Below are 19,778 nucleotides of genomic sequence, written 5' to 3'. Positions count from 1 at the left end.
TTGGTTGCAGGGTTGTTTGAGAGAGATCATCTTCATCCTACGCCTCCCACGGATTGATATACCTTAGGTCATCCACTTGAGGGAAATTTGCTACTGTCCTAGAAAACTCTTCGCTTGAGGCCCAACATGAGTCTACAAGATTAAATTGTGTAGTAGACACCAGTACGCGCGTTGCACTATAGCAAACTTTAATCTAAACAAAATCCAAGTCTACAACGACGCCCTAAGGGCCGTATTTATAGGGAGACATGGAAATTTCATCCACCCTTGGCAAGGTGGGACTAAATTTTGTCCTAAGTTGTCTTCCCTATTAATATGAACTCTAAAAAGCGTATTAAATGTATTTCAAAAAATACATCTGCCTTACCCAAAATAAGGTGGCATAACACCTATATTAAGCTATGGACAGAATTTATGAAATGTCATCTTGTATATTTCGTCTATGTCCTTGTATCTCATCATGGTGGCTCCAAAGTGTTGAAAACTCCTCTGGAAACTTTGTTCTTGTTCCCCTTGCGCGCGCCCTCACCTTCATGCTTGATCATGCTCCAATGTTCATCCTTCTTGACCATGCTTGTCCCTTCATTTTTAAGCAAAGCAAATGGATCCAATTTAGGCAGTATCATATTCTCATGAACATTAGAATCTTTACTAAGAAATGAAAGTAATTGGTAATTTAATTGATTTGCGTGAGCTCTTGTAATCGGTCCAGTATATGTAGCAGCATGGGTTGTGGGTTTAACTGTATTAGTGATGTCCTCATCAATTTAGCACCGATTGTTTTCAAGATGGTGGCACCATGGACCAGATTGTCGCGCATAGTATCACAGGCAATCCAGGAGAACACATGGGCGGAGGACATTAGGCCCAATCTTGCCCTGCAAGCCATTAACGTATATCTGCGTTTGTGCCCAAGAATTGACGAAGTTGAGCTTGATGTGGACGCCATCAACAACTTTAGATGGGCTTGGGAGCCGACATGATCATTCTCTGTTCGACCAACCTATGCTACCAAGTTCTTCGGGAGAGAAGTTGCACCTTACGCAGACTTTGTGTGGAAGAAAAGGCGTCACTGCAATGCCGACTCTCATGGCTTGCGATGGGGAATCGGTGTTGGACATCTGATAGACTTGCACGCCCAGGCCTTCCACACCAAGTGGCATGCCCACTATGGTATCAACACGTGTAAACTATCAGCCACATTATTCTCACATGTGTTTCTGCGTGAACCTTGTGGTTATGGATATGGAGTGCTCTAAGAGAGCCAGATCAGACGCCTATGATGGTCGATGGGCTTGCGGATTGGTGTACCACCAGGAGTTGCGATGGAGGCTGAAAGAAAGGCCTCAAGGTAATCATCATGCTTGGACTTTGGGAGATGTGAAAATGACAAAACAATGTGGTCTTCGATGGAGCTACACCATCACTTCCACGAATTACTAGAAACATCGATTGTGAGAGCTATACATGGAAAGCGATGGCCTTCTAGCAAGGGATCTTGACTTCTTCAGTAGTTTGATGAGGTGGATGAGTACTGAGTAGTCCGTGCATTTGCAACATTGTAACATTATGTGGGGGTTTATTGCGGGGGACATTATGTGGTTGTCAAACTTTGGTGGAGGGTCTCTACGCCCTTTTCTTCCATCAATATATGATATGCATACTCGTGCATTTTCTAGAAAAAATAACAATCACCAAATATAGCGCTTGCAACAGAGGAGAGATCATGTCATGCATGGTAATGATCATGTCCATATTGCAGAATTGACTTCAACTTTATTGCATCTGACTGTCCTTGCAAGATTGAGCCCAAACCTTAGTGTTAATGCTTCAACCATGAAATGCATCAAAGCAGACCTCACTCCTCCCATTCATTGCTGCTGTGAATTTACCGTTATGATGTCTCAAAACATCCCTTGCGGCACCCTGAAGAGAGTCGGGATCATATGTTGCATCCACATTGAGCTTCACATAGTCTCCCATAGGTTTAGTCCATAGACCAGACCTCAGTTATGTTTTAGGGGCTCCATATCAAGCAAGTATGTAATAAAAAACAAAAACTTATTCGAGGAAAAAACCCTTAAAATATTCTTGCAATATTAATGGGCTACTCCCTCTGATCCCATAATATAGAACATTTTTCTTATGGACGTGTCCGTTGGCTGGGTAGCACTTCGTGGCAGCCTTCCTTTTTTGGTATGTTTCTGTCCCAATCAAATAGATTAGGAAATATTTTGTCCTTACTATGGAGAAGTCAAAGAACATGCAGCGTGTTTGGAGAAAACTATTGTCACGACCCGGATTTGGTAAAATCCCAAGTCTTTGTGATTACTGTGCTATCCCTGGATCATAGCTAGCACACATAGTAGCAATGAATATCAGTGAAATATACATCATTTCACTACAACGATAGATCCAGAATTAAGCAAATACACACCATTGGCACATCTCAATGCTGACACATAATACAGCGGAATCATACGTAGTTGCTAAGTCAGGGCTCCATCAACGCCAGTGGGCTCGATGAGTGTAGACCGTAACCCTATCGTCTCTTAATATGTCAAGATCTGCACACGATAGGAGTAGATGAGTACGTGTAATGTACTCGCAAGTTGCAAAGAAAAGTTTAATAGAATATATATGCAGGGTAAGTATTGATGGAGGTTTCCTTTGTATAAAGCCAATTTTCTCTGGTACTAATTTTTTGTAAACTTCTTTTGAAAGAAATAGTTTTTAGTATAAAAGGTAGGAGTGAGACACTTGGATATACGCACGAGTGCTCATTCTCCAAAATAGTTTTAAAACATACATAAGGTTGAAGTGAAACACATTCACTGTGCTCATTCCTCAACTTTAACCCTTAGAAATAGACTTTTAAAAAAGAAAGGGGAAATTCTTCTTCAGTCCAAGTCTTCAGTTGCTCAAATTTTCCCGTAACCGAGGGCATGACTAATTGATTAGGTTTAACCCTCTGCAAAGGTCGTACACGTTCCTCATATGACACAATCAACCCTTTGTGTCACGACACCACTTTGGGTGTGTGACCAGGAGGAGATTGTGTCACCGTTAGATCCAAGTAAAACATTCAACTTAACAATACAAATACCTTCTTAGGGTAATTATCATGACATGGCTATGGTTTGATATAGGATCTAGTTTGGTCTTGAAGAAGACTTGACATAGTCATATACTACGGTTGGATTCAAGTGATACTAAGTGAAGATCATGGTTTCATATAGAAGATGGGTTGTGAGACAGTTGCTACAACAAATTCAATCACGAGACTATTCGGAGTATTTGACTTGGGTAATCAGCAATGGGTATGGCATAGGTTTCGAGATGAAAGAATTAAATCCTTAATCTTGTAACTCCAAATTTTTGTGGTAGTAACATATGACCAGAGAGGTTTTCTAAGGATCAATCTAAGAGATTTAATCTATAGTTAAATTTTATTTTAGCGAAGTTATTAAACGATGTCAAAGAAGGTCAAACTAAGGTGTTGATGTTAAAACATCAACTAAACATTGCTGAAAAAATATGCAATGAGTTATAACAGAAAGGTGAGGTCCTAAGGCCCAACTTTCATATAAAATATTTTTATATGATTTACAGAACAAAAGATATAGTAAAAATACTCATTTTACCATTTAAATCAAAACTATTTTAGTTTGCTCAAAAGTGAAATTTTATAATTTCATAAAAAAACACAGGTTCCAACGAATTCGGGGATATCTTATTTGTCGAAATTGGACATACGGTTTGGGAGATACGAATTTCCAAAGTTTAGATATTTTTTCTGAAAATGACTTACGGAATTTAGAGGAGGCTTGCCGGAGTTGGTCGCCGGAGTTGGGGAAGAAGGTCGCCGGGGTTGTGGAAGAAGGTCCCCGAAGTCAAGTAGCAGAAGAACAGCTAAGAGGTCGACGAGCGGAGTTCGTTGGGCAATGTTCCGGGCTCGGCCTCGTCCCGTGACGGCATGGAGCGGCCGCCGGAATTACCGAACTCCGACGAGCAATTGCTCGCAGAGGAGGGCGAGGAAGAGAGGGGTTTTCTCGGCAGGGGGTGAGGACTGGTAGGTGCCCTATGGGTACTATTTATAGGAGAGGGGGAGGTCACAATTTGAGCAGATGATGGTGCTTAATGGTGGATGTTCCTCTGCCTTGTAATGGCCACTACAGGAGTCTCCAAGGCGCACTGAGGAAGGCAATGGGTCGAGGGAGCTAAGGGGAACCGGTTCTGGGGGTTAGTGGGTGCGGGGGAAGGGAGATGAGGGGGGGAAGAGGTGGAGGCGCGATGAGTGCAGCCCTCTGTTCATGTTCGTGTAACAAAACAGAGGAGGAAGAAGAAGTGTGTGCGCGTGGGCTTGGGCAAGGGAAAAATCAACATGGGCCTTAGTGAAAAAATAAAGTTGCCTAATAGGAAAAGCTAAAGAGAAAGAGTTGTAGGGAAGAAATAGGCTTAGTCTTGTAAACTTAAGTAAGAAAAAAAACATAGTTAAGTACATATTTAAGTGTGCAATTTTTTTAATTATTATACAAACAGAAAACAAAAATGTTTACATTAAATTAAATATTATTTGGAGTCCACGAAAATTAGTTTAGGTATTTAACAATATACATTTTGTGTACAAAGTACTATTAATGCTATGTGGACATAATAGAATTTACTCAAACAAATCGATGTTGAGTTTTGCAAATTCACAAAAGGATAATTGTACCATATTGAATATTTCCAAATTTTTGGAGAAGTCACGTTATCTCCTCTCATTAAATTTTATTTGAATAGTTTGGAACTATTTAAATGGCATTAAAACTCCATATAAGATCCAATTTCAATGAAACTCATAAATCCAAAGAACTCCAAATGAAATATTCATCCACCGCATTTGAGAAAGTCATATTATTCCCACTCATATATTTGAATGTGGATTCAAAATATTGCAGAAAGTTCAAAAGTAAATGGAATGCCATTGAATAAACTTTCCAACCATAGTTTTCTTTATTGGATAAAGAACATTATCCAACTTTCATAACGTGGTTTGTACATTTTAAACAAGGTCTCAAAAAGTTTTAAATTCCCGTGAAAATTATAACAATTCACTCAATGACATAACATTCCAAACTTTGGATTTTTTTGGGATGTTACAAACTACCACCGTTAAAAAAATCTCGTCCCCGAGATTTGCAGACGCTAGCAAGAAATAGGTTAGGGTTTGGGTTCTTTGGGTTACTTCCCCAGGGTTTGGTCATAACATCTCCAGGTTTGCGGTTAATCCTTTTTGCCTCCTTTCTTGAGAGAATGTCTTCTATTAATTCAATTTTGTGCATTCCAGTTCTTCGGCATACCTAAGTCTGAGACTTCTGGCACCATTATGGAGTCTCTGCTGATTTTTCGTATGACCCAATTGTCCTTCGAGGGTGTTCGGGTGCTACCACCCTTAAGAACAAACTTGTGGGGATTTCTAGAATTTCTTTATTCCATGATGGTTTCAAAGAAGCTCCTCTGGGCCAGAACTGAGCCTTGGCTCAAAAGAACAAGTCTTCACTCAAAGTCCATAATTTCCAGAACTACCTATCGAGACTCTCATGGGGGTCAATGTCTTCCGATGGAACTCCTTGATGATCTTATTGTTTTTTTCTCACGTTGAATCTATGTTAGGCACAATTGCCTATCTATATGGGTAATATGTATTACCATTCTATGGTTTTGGGCTTGTCGTATCGACACTCTCTAGGTTTCAAGTCTCTCTGATTTACTGAAACATATGAAAGTATATAATAAGAGTCTCCGGTGTGGGGGCCAATCCATCCTGTACTCAAATCATTACTTCATATGTAAACAGGTGAATCGCGTATTGTAACACTCAGTCTATCTCACTCCTCTTTAAGAGGTCTTCACCTACAACACTAATAAAACGTTTTTGGGTGGCGATAATCCTACACATGTGGCGCTATAACTTCAATCTTGAAATTTGCTCGCATTTTCATGATTTTCTTCAGATCCATATGACAAGGTGAGATTGAAGTAGTGACTCCTTGAATTGTTCCCAAATGATTGCTGATACATCTCCGTTGTATCTACTTTTCCAAACACTTTTGCCCTTGTTTTGGACTCTAACTTGCATGATTTGAATGGAACTAACCCGGATTGACGCTGTTTTCAGCAGAACTGCCATGGTATTATTTTTGTGCAGAAATAAAAGTTCTCGGAATGATATGAAAATCCACGGAGCAACTTTTTGGAATTGATAAAAAATATTGGCGAAAGAATTAATGTCAGGGGGCCCACACCCTGTCCACGAGGGTGGGGGCGCGCCCCCCTAGGGCGCGCCCCCCTACCTCATGTCCCCCCTGAAGCTCCACCGACCTCAACTCCAACTCCATATATTCACGTTCGGGGAGAAAGAAATCAAAGAGAAGGATTCATCGTGTTTTACGATACGGAGCCGCTGCCAAGCTCTAAACTCTCTTCGGAGGGCTGATCTGGAGTCCGTTCGGGGCTCCGGAGAGGGGGATTCGTCGCCATCGTCATCATGAACCATCCTCCATCACCAATTTCATGATGCTCACCGTCGTGCGTGAGTAATCCCATCATAGGCTTGCTGGACGGTGATGGGTTGGATGAGATTTATCATGTAATCGAGTTAGTTTTGTTAGGGTTTGATCCCTAGTATCCACTATGTTCTGAGATTGATGTTGCTATGACTTTGCTATGCTTAATGCTTGTCACTAGGGCCCGAGTGCCATGATTTCATATCTGAACCTATTATGTTTTCATGAATATATGTGAGTTCTTGATCCTATCTTGCAAGTCTATAGTCACTGATGACCCACAAGTATATGTGATCTATCGTAGTCCTTCCGATAAGTAAGAGTGTCGAACCCAACAAGGAGCAGAAGGAAATGACAAGCGGTTTTCAGTAAGGTTTTCTCTGCAAGCACTGAAATTGTGGGTAACACATAGTTTTGTGATAAGATAAATTGTAACGGGTAACAAGCAATGAAAGTAAATAAAGTGCAGCAAGGTGGCCAAATCCTTTTGGTAGCAAAGGACAAGCCTGGACAATTTCTTATAATGAGAAAAGCGCTCCCGAGGACACATGGGAATTATCGTCAAGCTAGTTTTCATCAAGCTCATATAATTCGCGTTCAGTACTTTGATAATTTGATATGTGCGTGGACCGGTGCTTGGGTACTGCCCTTACTTGGACAAGCATCCCACTTATGATTAACCCCTATTGCAAGCATCCGCAACTACAAAAGAAGTATTAAGGTAAACCTAACCACAACATTAGACATATGGATCCAAATCAGCCCCTTACGAAGCAACGCATAAACTAGGGTTTAAGCTTCTGTCACTCTAGCAACCCATCATCTACTTATTACTTCCCAATGCCTTCCTCTAGGCCCAAATAATGGTGAAGTGTCATGTAGTCGACGTTCACATAACACCACTAGAGGAAAGACAACATACATCTCATCAAAATATCGAACGAATACCAAATTCACATGACTACTAATAGCAAGACTTCACCCATGTCCTCAGGAACAAACGTAACTACTCACAAAGCATATTCATGTTCATAATCAGAGGAGTAATAATATGCATTAAGGATCTGAACATATGATCTTCCACCAAGTAAACCAATTAGCATCAACTACAAGGAGTAATCAACACTACTAGCAACCCACAGGTACCAATTTGTGGTTTTGATACAAGATTGGATACAAGAGATGAACTAGGGTTTTGAGAGGAGATGGTGCTGGTGAAGATGTTGATGGAGATTGACCCCCTCCCGATGAGAGGATCGTTGGTGATGACGATGGTGATGATTTCCCCCTCCCGGAGGGAAGTTTCCCCAGCACAACAGCTCTGCCGGAGCCCTAGATTGGTTCCGCCAAGGTTCCGCCTCGTGGCGGCGGAGTTTCGTCCCGTAAGCTTGCCTCTGATTTTTTTCCAGGGTAAAAGCCTTCATATAGCAGAAGATGGGCACCGGAGGGCCACCAGGGGGCCCAGGAGAACGGGGGCGCGCCCAGTAGGGGTGGGCGCCCCCCACCCTCCTGGCCAGGGTGTGGGCCCCTCTGGTGTTTTCTTCGCTCAATAATTCTTATTAATTCCAAAACTGACTTCCGTGGAGTTTCAAGATTTTTGGAGCTGTGCAGAATAGGTTTCCAATATTTGCTCCTTTTCCAGCCAGAATTCCAGCTGCCGGCATTCCCCCTCTTCATGGTAAACCTTGTAAAATAAGAGAGAATAGCCATAAGTATTGAGATATAATGTGTAATAACAGCCCATAATGCAATAAATATTGATATAAAAGCATGATGCAAAATGGACGTATCAACTCCCCAAGCTTAGACCTCGCTTGTCCTCAAGCGGAAGCCGAAATCGAAAAATATGTCCACATGTTTAGAGATAGAGGTGTCGATAAAAATAAAATACGGACATGAGGGCATCATGATCATTCTTATAACAGCAACATATATGGATTTTGTCATATGATTTCTTATGCTCAAGTAACAATCAATTCACAATGTCAAGTATAGTTCAGAAACTTCATTGGGAACTAACAAACTATAATCTCAGTCATTGAAGCAATTGCAATTTATCATAACATCAGAAAGAGTCAAGAATAGAGCTTTTCAGCAAGTCCACATACTCAACTATCATATAGTCTTCTACAATTGCTAACACTCACGCAATACTTGTGGTTATGGAGTTTCAACCGGACACTGAGAAAGATAGGGGCTTATTGTGTTGCCTCCCAACGTATTCACCTTTGGGTGATGTCAACAATAATAATTCATGCTAACTTACATCCAATTGGATATATATATCAAGATCTTTCAAACACGAGGAGCTTGCCAAAGGATAAAATGAAAAAGGGAAAGGTGAAGATCACCTTGACTCAAGCATAAAGTAAAAACATAAAGTAAAAGATAGGCCCTTCGCAGAGGGAAGCAGAGGTTGTCATGTGCTTTTAGGGTTGGATGCACAAAATCTTAATGCAAAAGAACGTCACTTTATATTGCCACTTGTATATGGACCTTTATTATGCAGTCCGTCGCTTTTATTGCTTCCATAACAAGATCGTATAAAGCTTATTTTCTCTGCACTAATAAGTCATACATATTTAGAGAGCAATTTTTATTGCTTGCAACATGACAACTTACTTGAAGGATCTTACTCAATCCATAGGTAGGTATGGTGGACTCTCATGGCAAAAATTGGGTTTAAGGATATTTGGAAGCAGAAGTAGTATGTCTACTTGGTGCAAGGAATTTGGCTAGCATGAGGGGGAAAGGCAAGCTCAATATGTTGGGAAGATCAATGACAATATACTTTAACTGAGATGTGAGAAAACATAAACCATTATGTTGTCTTCCTTGTCCAACATCAACTCTTTTAGCATGTCATACTTAATGAGTGCTCACAATCATAAAAGATGTCCAAGATAGTATATTTGTATGTGAAAACCTCTCTTTCCTTATTACTTCCTATTAATTGCAACGATGACCAAAACTACGTTTGTCAACTCTCAACAACTTTTATGCCTCATACTTTTTATGTGTGAAGTCATTACTATCCATAAGATCAATATGAACTCTTCTATTATTTTTATTCTTTCTACTTTCTCAAGATCATGGCAAGATAGCAATGCCCTTAACTCGACACTAATCTTTATTATAGATAGCTCACGGACTCGATTACATAAAGAGATCACAAAGCAAAACTCAAAACTAATTTATACTAAAACTTCAACCTACTAGATCAAGATACTACTAAAAGGATCGAACTAAATAAAACAGTTAAGATAGGAGTGTGATGGTGATACGATACCGGGGCACCTCCCCCAAGCTTGGCAGTTGCCATGGGGAGTGCCCATACCCATGTGATTATGTCCTCGGAGGTGATGAAGTGGGAGCTGTTGATGATGTAGGCTTCTTCCTCAATTTACGCTTGAGTATAGTGTTTTGCTCCTTTAGGTCATCGATCTCCTGCTCAAGACTTAATACTCTTTTGCATAATTCCTGTTTATTTTCCTGCAAGAGACGAAAAGGGATAAACTCGATCTTTGGCTTCTTTGCTCTATCACAGAGGCTTGACTTTTTAAACTTCACATGCATGTCCCCAGGTTGAGGTAATGGGGCTTCGTCTTCGTCTGAACTCGTCTCCTCCTTTCCCTTAGGCTCATAGTCTTCCTCTTCTTCAGTGGTCCAGCCACCATCTCCAAGTCCCCATAGACCTTAGGGTCTGCAAGGTAATCAGCCACATAGCTCTCCCCTTTCAAATCCTGAGACGACATATTGCTCTAAATCTGCAACGGAAATGAAAACAGAGGATATTTGCGTCATACGGTGGTCAAAGCCTTCGGGAGATTATATAATGAATTTTTACCGACCAAAATACGTAACGTGCAAGAAAACGGAGTCCGGGAGGCACACGAGGTGGCCACGAGACAGGGGGGCGCGCCCAGTAAGGGTGGGCGCGCCCTCCACCCTCGTGGAGGTCTTGTGTCCTTCCCGGACTACTTCTTTCTTTCCAAAATTCTTAAATAATCCAAAATGGATAAAAATTGCCATTAGAATTGTTTTGGAATCGGTTTACTTACCGTACCACATACCTATTCCTTTTCGGAGTCTGGAACGTTCTGGAAAGTGTCCCTTATGTATTCCTCCGGGGTTACAGTCTCAACAATATTAGTTTCAACATTGATAGGATTACCTGAGATATAATGTTTAATTCTTTGACCGTTCACCACCCTCGGACTTGTGCCTTCGAAGTTGTTGATTTTTATGGCATCGGAACGATAGACCTCCTGGATAACGTAAGGACCTTCCCATTTAGAGAGAAGTTTTCTTGCAAAAAATCTTAAACGAGAGTTGAATAATAAAACATAATCACCTACGTTAAACTCACGCTTTTGTATCCTTTTGTCATGCCAGCGTTTGACTTTTTCTTTGAATAGCTTGGCATTCTCATAGGCTTGGGTTCTCCATTCATCAAGTGAGCTAATATCAAATAACCTCTTCTCACCGGCAAGTTTGAAGTCATAGTTGAGCTCTTTAATAGCCCAATATGCTTTATGTTCAAGTTCAAGAGGTAAGTGACATGCTTTTCCATAAACCATCTTATACGGAGACATACCCATAGGATTTTTGTATGCAGTTCTATAGGCCCATAATGCGTCATCAAGTTTTTTGGAACAATTCTTTCTAGATCTATTCACAATCTTTTGCAAAATTAATTTGAGCTCTCTATTGCTCAACTCTACTTGACCACTAGACTGCGGGTGATAAGGAGATGCGATTCTATGATTAACATCATACTTAGCAAGCATCTTACGGAAAGCACCATGAATAAAATGTGAACCACCATCAGTCATAAGATTTCTAGGGACTCCAAACCTCGGAAAAATAACTTCTTTAAGCATTTTAATAGAGGTGTTATGATCAGCACTACTAGTTGGAATAGCTTCTACCCACTTAGTAACGTAATCAACATCAACTAAAATATGTGTGTAACCATTAGAGGCAGGAAAAGGTCCCATATAATCAAAGCCCCAAACATCAAATGGTTCAATAACAAGAGAATAATTCATAGGCATTTCTTGACGTTTACTAATATTACCAATTCTTTGACATTCATCACAAGATAAGACAAACGTACGAGCATCTTTGAAGAGAGTAGGGCAATAAAAACCAGATTGCAATACCTTATGTGCAGTTCTATCTCCAGCGTGGTGTCCTCCATATGATTCAGAGTGACACTTGCGTAGGATCTGTTCCTGTTCATGCTCAGGTACACAACGTCTAATAACACCATCTACTCCTTCTTTATAAAGGTGTGGGTCATCCCAGAAGTAATGTCTTAAATCATAAAAGAAGTTTTTCTTTTGCTAGTATGTGAAACTAGGTGGGATAAATTTGGCAACAATGTAATTAGCATAATCAGCATACCAAGGAGCAGTACGAGAAGCATTAATGACCGCTAATTGTTCATCAGGAAAGCTATCATCAATAGGCAGTGGGTCATCAAGAACATTCTCTAACCTAGACAAGTTGTCTGCAACGGGGTTCTCAGCTCCCTTTCTATCAATAATATGCAAATAAAATTCTTGGAGCAAGAGAACCCATCTAATGAGTCTAGGCTTAGCATCTTTCTTTTCCATAAGATATTTAATAGCAGCATGATCAGTGTGAATAGTAACTTTAGAATCAACAATATAAGGTCTAAACTTATCACATGCAAACACAACTGCTAAGAATTCTTTTTCAGTAGTAGCATAATTTCTCTGGGCAGTATCAAGAGTTTACTAGCATACTGGATAACATTCAATTTCTTATCAACTCTTTGCCCTAGAACAGCACCTACAGCATAATCACTAGCATCACACATAATTTCTAAGGGTAAATTCCAATCAGGTGGCTGAACAATAGGTGCAGTGATCAAGGCTTTCTTAAGTATTTCAAATGCTTCTACACAATCATCATCAAAGACAAAAGGAATATCTTTTTGCAATAAATTAGTCAGAGGCCTAGAGATTTTAGAAAAGTCCTTAATGAACCTCCTATAAAAACCGGCATGACCAAGGAAACTTCTTATACCTTTTATGTCCTTGGGACATGGCATCTTTTCAATAGCATCAACTTTAGCTTTATCAACTTCAATACCTCTCTCAGAAATCTTATGCCCCAAGACAATGCCTTCATTAACCATAAAGTGGCACTTTTCCCAATTCAAGACGAGACTAGTGTCTTCGCATCTCTGCAAAACTCGATCAAGGTTGCTCAAGCAATCATCAAAAGAGGATCCATAAACGGAGAAATCATCCATGAATACCTCACAAATCTTTTCACAAAAGTCAGAGAATATAGCCATCATGCATCTTTGAAAGGTAGCAGGTGCATTACATAAACCAAAAGGCATACGTCTATAAGCAAAAGTACCGAAAGGGCAAGTAAAAGTAGTTTTTGATTGATCCTCCGCTGACACAGGTATTTGAGAGAAACCAGAATAACCATCTAGAAAGCAGAAATGTGTGTGTTTGGATAGTCTTTCTAGCATTTGATCAATAAAAGGTAAAGGGTAATGATCTTTCTTAGTAGCTTTATTTAATTTACGGAAATCAATTACCATCCTATAACCTGTAATAATTCTTTGCGGGATCAATTCATCTTTATCATTAGGAACGACAGTAATACCTCCCTTTTTAGGAACACAATGGACAGGGCTTACCCAATCACTATCAGCAACGGGATAAATTATACCTGCCTCAAGGAGCTTTAGTATCTCCTTTCTTACCACTTCTTTCATCTTAGGATTCAATCGTCGTTGAGGATCTCTAACTGGTTTGGCATCTTCCTCCAATTTAATTTTGTGTTGGCATAGCGTGGGACTAATGCCCTTGAGATCATCCAGAGTATATCCAATAGCAGCACGGTGCTTCTTCAGAGTTTTCAATAATCTTTCTTCTTCTTGCTCTGAAAGGTTAGCACTAATAATAACAGGATATATTTTCTTTTCATCAAGATAAGCATACTTAAGATTATCAGGTAATGGTTTGAGTTCAAACACGGGATCACCCTTGGGTGGAGGGGGATCCCCTAGAATTTCAACGGGTAGGTTGTGTTTCAGAATAGGTTCCTGTTGAAGGAACACTTCATCTATTTCCCTTCTTTCATTCATAAACATATCATTTTCATGGTCTAGCAAATATTGTTCTAACGGATCAGTAGGAGGCACGGCAATAGAAGCAAGACCAATAATCTCATCCTTACTAGGTGATTCTTTATCACGGGGTTGTCTATGAAACTTAGCAAAATTAAACTCATGAGACATATCCCTAAGCCAATTGTAACAATATCCTTTTCACAATCAATCCTAGCATTAACAGTATTCAAGAAGGGTCTACCAAAAATAATGGGACAAAAGTCATCTTGTGGGGAACAAGAACAAGAAAATCAGCAGGATATTTAACCTTCCCACACAAGACTTCAACATCTCTAACAATCCAACTGGTTTAATAGTGTCCCTATTAGCAAGCTTAATGGTAACATCAATATCTTTTATTTTGGTGGGTGCAATATCATGCATAATTTCTTTATATAAGTCATAGGGTATTGCACTAGCACTAGCACCCATATCACATAAGCCATGATAACAATGATCTCCTATTTTAACAGAAATAACAGGCATGCCTACAACAGGTCTATGTATCTTAGCATCTGGTCTAACAATATTAGCAGTCTCACCACAGAAATAAATAACATGCCCATCTAAATCATCATCCAAGAGATCTTTAACCATAGCAATACTAGGTTCAACTTTGATTTGCTCAGGAGGTGTATAAGTTTTCTAGTATTACTCTTACGAACAACAGTCGAAGTTTTAGCATGTTCCTTTATCCTAACAGGAAAAGGAGGTTTCTCAACATAAGTAGTAGGAACAATAGAATCACTATAAGTGACAGTCTTTTCTTCAACTGTAATAGGTGCAACTACTTTTACTTCAATGGGAGGATTATATTTAAACCACTTCTCCTTTGGGAGATCAAAGTGAGTAGCAAAAGATTCACAAAAAGTAGCTACTATCTCAGAGTCAAGTCCATACTTAGCGCTAAATCCATGAAAAGCATCGGTATCCATAAAAGATTTAACACAATCAAACTTAGGTGTTATACCTGACTCCTTACCATCGTCGGAACCCCAATCTTCAGAGTTGCATTTAATTCTTTCCAATAAATCCCATTTGAATTCAATAGTCTTCAGCATATAAGAACCAACACAAGAAGTATCGAGCATGTTGCGATCATTGGGAGAAAGCCGAGCATAAATTTTTTGAATAATCATTTCTCTGGAGAGCTCATGATTGGGGCATGAATATAACATTGACTTAAGCCTCCCCCAAGCTTGAGCGATGCTTTCTCCTTCGCGAGGCCAGAAATTATATATGTAATTACAATCACGATGAACAAGATGAATAGGATAGAACTTCTGGTGAAATTCCAACTTCAATCGTTTATAATTCCAAGATCCCGTATCATCACATAGCCTATACCATGTCAATGCATCTCCCTTCAAAGATAAAGGGAAGACCTTCCTTTTGACAACATCATCGGGAATACCTGCAAGCTTAAATAATCCACAAACTTCATCCACAAAGATAAGGTGTAAATCGGGATGCAATGTTCCATCTCCTGCAAAGGGATTAGCTAGCAGTTTCTCTATCATACCCGAAGGAATCTCAAAGTAAATATTTTCAGTAGGTTCAGTAGGTTGAGGAGCAACTCTTTGCTCTTCTGGTCGGGGTGAAGATACCCCGAACAAGCCCCTCAAAGGATTAGTTTCCATAGTAACAAGTGACAGAAAATTTCAGCACACTATATAAATGTTTCCTTACCAAGTTCCACTCACCAAAGGCGCTTCACTCCCCGGCAATGGCGCCAGAAAAGAGTGTTGATGACCCACAAGTATAGGGGATCTATCTTAGTCCTTATGATAAGTAAGAGTGTCGAACCCAACGAGGAGCAGAAGGAAATGACAAGCGGTTTTCAGTAAGGTTTTCTCTGCAAGCACTGAAATTGTAAGTAACAAATAGTTTTGTGATAAGATAAATTGTAACGGGTAACAAGCAATGAAAGTAAATAAAGTGCAGCAAGGTGGCCCAATCCTTTTTGTAGCAAAGGACAAGCCTAGACAATTTCTTATAATGAGAAAAGAGCTCCCGAGGACACATGGGAATTATCGTCAAGCTAGTTTTCATCAAGCTCATATGATTCACGTTCAGTACTTTGATAGTTTGATATGTGGGTGGACCGGTGCTTGGGTACTCCCTTACTTGGACAAGCATCCCACTTATGATTAACCCCTATTGAAAGCATCCGCAACTACAAAGAAGTATTAAGGTAAACCTAACCACAACATTAAACATATGGATCCAAATCAGCCCCTTACGAAGCAACGCATAAACTAGGGTCTAAGCTTCTGTCACTCTAGCAACCCATCATCTACTTATTACTTCCCAATGCCTTCCTCTAGGCCCAAATAATGGTGAAGTGGCATGTAGTCGACGTTCCCATAACACCACTAGAGGAAAGACAACATACATCTCATCAAAATATCGAACGAATACCAAATTCACATGACTACTAATAGCAAGACTTCACCCATGTCCTCAGGAACAAACGTAACTACTCAGAAAGCATATTCATGTTCATAATCAGAGGAGTAATAATATGCATTAAGGATCTGAAATATGAACTTCCACCAAGTAAACCAATTAGCATCAAGTACAAGGAGTAATCAACACTACTAGCAACCCACAGGTACCAATTTGTGGTTTCGATACAAGATTGGATACAAGAGATGAACTAGGGTTTTGAGAGGAGATGGTGCTAGTGAAGATGTTGATGGAGATTGACCCCCTCCCGATGAGAGGATCGTTGGTGATAACGATGGTGATGATTTCCCCGTCCCGGAGGGAAGTTTCCCCAGCAGAACAGCTCTGCCGGAGCCCTAGATTGGTTCCGCCAAGGTTCTGTCTCGTGGCGGCGAAGTTTCGTCCCGTAAGCTTGCCTCTGATTTTTTTCGAGGGTAAAAGCCTTCATATAGCAGAAGATGGACATCAGAGGGCCACCAGGGGGCCCAGGAGACAGGGGGCGCACCCATTAGGGGTGGGCATGCCCCCCACCCTCCTGGCCAGGGTGTGGGCCCCCTCTGGTGATTTCTTCGCTCAATAATTCTTATTAATTCCAAAGCTGACTTCCGTGGAGTTTCAGGATTTTTGGAGCTGTGCAGAATAGGTTTCCAATATTTGCTCCTTTTCCAGCCAGAATTCCAGCTGCCGGCATTCCCCCTCTTCATGGTAAACCTTGTAAAATAAGAGAGAATAGCCATAAGTATTGAGATATAATGTGTAATAACAGCACATAATGCAATAAATATTGATATAAAAGCATGATGCAAAATGGACGTATCAGTCACCTATTATGTGTTATGATCCGTTAACCCCGAAGTGACAATAATCGGGATACTTACCAGTGATGACCATAGTTTGAGGAGTTCATGTATTCACTAAGTGTTAATGCTTTGGTCCGGTACTCTATTAAAAGGAGGCCTTAATATCCCTTAGTTTCCAATAGGACCCCACTGCCACAGGAGGGTAGGACAAAAGATGTCATGCAAGTTCTTTTCCATAAGCACGTATGACTATATTCGGAATACATGCCTACATTACATTGATGAACTGGAGCTAGTTCTGTGTCACCCTATGTTATAACCATTACATGAGGAATCGCATCCGACATAATTATCCATCACTGATCCAATGCCTACGAGCTTTTCACATATTGATCTTTGCTTAGTTACTTTGCCACTGCCACTGTTACAATTACTACAAAACTGCTACTGTTAGTTTTGCTACTATTACCATTACTTCCATACTACTTTGCTACTAAATACTTTGATGCAGATATTATGTTATTCAGGTAGGTTGAATAGACAAGTCAACTGCTAATACTTGAGAATATTCTTTGGCTCCCCTTGTGTCGAATCAATAAATTTGGGTTGAATACTCTACCGTCGAAAATTGTTGCGATCCCCTATACTTGCGGGTTATCAAGACTATTTTCTGGCGCCGTTACCGGGGAGCATAGCTCTATTCTTTGAGTCACTTGGGATTTATATCTGCTAGTTACTTTGAGGAACTTGAAAGATGAAAGAACTAAGATTTATCCCTCAACTATGAGGGGAGGTAAGGAACTGCCATCTAGCTCTACACTTGATTCACCTTCTGTTTTGAGTAAGCATGCGTCACCTATACCCGCTTCTGCTATTAATTCTGACATGTCACATGTTATTGATGATGCCACTTCTGGTATGCATGATACTTATGATGAAACTACTTCTATGCTTGATACTACTGTGCCACTAGGTGAATTTCTTGATGAAAAACTTGCTAGGGCTAGAGAGAATGAAATAATTGAAACTGATAATATTGATGAAAGTGATGATGAAAATTCTCCCCCTAGATATGAATTTCCTGTTGTGCCTGAGGGTTATGTTATGGATGAAGAAACTGCTAGAGATTTTCTTGCTTGCAATGATAGATCTGATCTTAAGAAGTTATTAGCTAAGCTGAAACAAAAGTCTCCGAATGCTAGAATGAAATATGACCCTGCTTTTGCTACTTCACCTATTTGTGTTACTGATAAGGATTATCATTTCTCTGTTGATCCTAAGATAATTACTTTGGTTGAATCTGATCCTTTTTATGGCTATGAATCTGAAACTGTTGTGACACATCTTACTAAGTTAAATGATATAGCCACCCTATTCACTAATGATGAGAAAACTCGCTACTATTATATCCTTAAGATATTTCCATTCTCATTAAAGGGTGATGCTAAAACATGGTTTAATTCTCTTGATCTTGGTTGTGTGCGTAGTCCCCAGGATATGATTTATTACTTCTCTGCTAAATATTTCCCTGCTCATAAGAAACAAGCTGCTTTAAGGGACATATATAATTTTGTGCAAATTGAAGAAGAGAGTCTCCCACAAGCTTGGGGGAGGCTTCTCCAATTACTTAATGCTTTGCCTGATCATCCTCTCAAGAAAAATGAAATACTTGATATCTTTTATAATGGACTAACTGATGCTTCCAGAGACCACCTGGATAGTTGTGTTGGTTGTGTTTTCAGGGAAAGAACAGTTGATCAAGCTGAATTGTTATTGAATAATATGTTGACTAATGAAAACAATTGGAAACTTCCTAAACCAACTCCTAAGCCAATTCCGAAGAAAAGGGGTGTTCTATTTCTCAGTCTTGAAGATATGCAAGAGGAAAAGAAATCTATGAAAGAAAAAGGTATTAAAGCTGAAGATGTTAAGAATTTACCTCCTGTTGAAGAAATACATGGCCTTAATATACCACCTATCAAAGAAACACATGGTCTTGATAACCCGACACAGGTAGTAAAGGTAAATTCTCTCTATAGGTATGATAAAGTTGAAATCCCGTCTACGAAGTTTGCTAGCCAATGCTTGGATGAATTTGATGACTTTATGGCTAAACAAGAAAAATTCAATGCTTATGTTGGTAGATAATTGAAACAAAATGCTTATATGATTGGACGCTTGAGTGATTATATGTCTAGAGTTAAAGGTGAACTTAAACTCATTAGTAGTCATGCTTCTATGGTTACCACTCAAGTAGAACAAGTGCTTAAGGCTCAAAATGATTTGCTCAATGAATTGAATAATAATAAACATGACTTTGCTGTTATAGTAGCAACTAGAGCGGGTAAAATGACTCAGGAACCTTTGTATCCTGAGGGCCACCCTAAGAGAATTGAGCAAGATTCTCAAAGAAATAATGTTGATGCACCTAGTACTTCTAAAAAGAAGAAGAAAAATGATAGGACTTTGCATGCTTCTAATGAACCTGTTATAGACACACCTGGGAATCCCAATGATATCTCTATTTCTGATGCTGAGACACAATCTGGTGAGGAACATGAACCTAGTGATAATGTTAATAATGATGTTCATGTTGATGCTCAGCCTAGCAATAATAATGATGTAGAGACTGAACCTGTTGTTGGTCTCAATAACCCACAATCAAAGAATCAACGTTATGATAAGAGAGACTTTGTTGCTAGGAAGCATGGTAAAGAAAGAGAACCATGGGTTCAGAAACCCATTCCTTTTCCTCCTAAACCATCCAAGAAAAAGCATGATGAGGATTTTGAGTGATTTGCTGAAATGATTAGACCT

This window comes from Triticum aestivum, chromosome 6B, assembly GCF_018294505.1.
Source record: "Triticum aestivum cultivar Chinese Spring chromosome 6B, IWGSC CS RefSeq v2.1, whole genome shotgun sequence".
NCBI classification, from domain to species: domain Eukaryota; kingdom Viridiplantae; phylum Streptophyta; class Magnoliopsida; order Poales; family Poaceae; genus Triticum; species Triticum aestivum.
This window is presented reverse-complemented; position numbering follows the sequence as displayed.